The following is a 1,897-nucleotide window of genomic DNA, read 5'->3' as shown; positions in this document are numbered from 1 at the left end:
TTATGATGTTTTATTTTAACTTTTCTTTGGGGGTAAGTATTAAGTTTTTTAATTTTAAATCCAGTTAGGATGAAATGCATGTGGGAAAGAAACACTGCCCTTTTAAGAAATTTCTTCACCATTGAGACCAACGATGGCGCTTATCAATCTAGTACTTTATATTTGTCTTGTGTGTATGGATGAGGAGTCCAATCAAGGACGTCAATACTGTACCGGCCATAAAACCTATATTGGTACCAAAATGTCCTGGATAAAACACCAGCTTATACTCTGTACTAGAGATTTTCGGGTGTTTTGATAAGAATTGATATCTAGGCAAGTACAATAAAAAATAGTTAAAAATATTTAAAATTAAAAAAAAATATAGTTATTTAAGCTAATATTTTGGCTTATTAAATATGTGGATTTTAAATCTCTCTCTCTCTCTCTCTCTCTCTCTCTCTCTCACACACACACACACACACAACCCTGAGATGGTACACTAGTATTAACTAAAACTGAAAATTTTCATTTTCCTATTCAAATCAAAACGACTTTTAGTACAAAATTGACTCTCTTTGCTCCAATATAAATTAGGAAACATTTGGGTTAGACCAAAATTTTTAGAGAACATAATTAAAATCAATTTTTTTGGCCAACTCATCAATTTGTAGGCATATAAATTATGACAATTCATAGACTAACTAATGTGTCCCCAAATTAGAATCCAACATGTTAGCTAGGAGTCTCGTAACTTGGTACTATTGCCTCTTGTCCTTTATAAAGTTTATCAAGGTTCAGATCTCTGCTGTCTTAATTATCAAATTTTTTTAAAGAAAATATCCATATTAAAATTGTTGAAATATAATTCTGATACAACGTTAAAAAAATGTGAAACATAACTTTGATTATGTTTTAAAAGGTAAGATATAGCTCTTATACCATGTTATAATTGATGAAGCGTGAAATATAATGTTATAATTGTTGAACTAAAGCTCTAACACTATATTAGAATTTAAGCTAAACGACACTTCACAACCTCCAGATTTGAGGTTACTCTTACATAGGTTTCTCGATATTCAAAACTTTTTTTTTTTTTTTTGAGTAAAGATATTCAAAACTTTCAATGTACACTAGACTATTACTATGATATCAGTATGCACCTCTCGAATCTTCCTAGTGAAGTTTAGCTTCTCCTTGTGAGCGTTCCTATCTTCCAAGTGAAGCTTTGGGTTTTTCTCCATCCCCTCTTATCTCTATCCTCCCTATGCTCTAATTCCATTATAATACATCCCTTAATAGTTTTACTCCATCGTCCTTTTTCCTTTATCCGGGCCTTTTATGTTATGGCAGAAGATTTGGTTGACACAATAACCTCACAAGCGGCCAAACTCAGCTGGCTGAAAAGTAAGATCAATCTTGAGGTGGTCCCATCTTCCAGTGAAAATTCAAAAAAGCTTCTGATTGGTAAGATTCTAACCAACAAATCTTTTCCAAGCAATTTAGTCAAAGAAATATTGGTGAAAGCCTGGAATGTGATAAATGATATAGAGGTGACTGTAGTGGATAAGAACATTTTTATGTTTTCATTTAAACATGAGGCAGACGTAAGACGTGCTTGGGATAGAAGACCCTGGACAGTCAAGGGCGAGCATTTAATCCTAAAACGTTTCTGCTCTAATATTAGTGTGTCAGAAGTTGATTTCTCCACCACTGAGTTCTGGATTCAAATCCATGGCCTTCCTCTCAACAGAAGAAGTAAGGAGAATGTGCTTAAAATTGGTAGTATAGCGGGCAGAGCATTGGATACTGATTTGGTCGGTCCTGGGTCAGGGATTTGGAGTAAATGTGTTAGAGTTCGAGTTGAAATGGATATTAGCTGCCCTTTAGTCCCAGGTTTTCCTTTGGAAAGGGACCA

Source organism: Castanea sativa, chromosome 4, assembly GCF_040712315.1.
Source record: "Castanea sativa cultivar Marrone di Chiusa Pesio chromosome 4, ASM4071231v1".
Classification (NCBI taxonomy): Eukaryota; Viridiplantae; Streptophyta; class Magnoliopsida; order Fagales; family Fagaceae; genus Castanea; species Castanea sativa.
The sequence above is the reverse complement of the archived record's forward strand: the minus strand, read 5'-3'. Positions refer to the sequence as shown.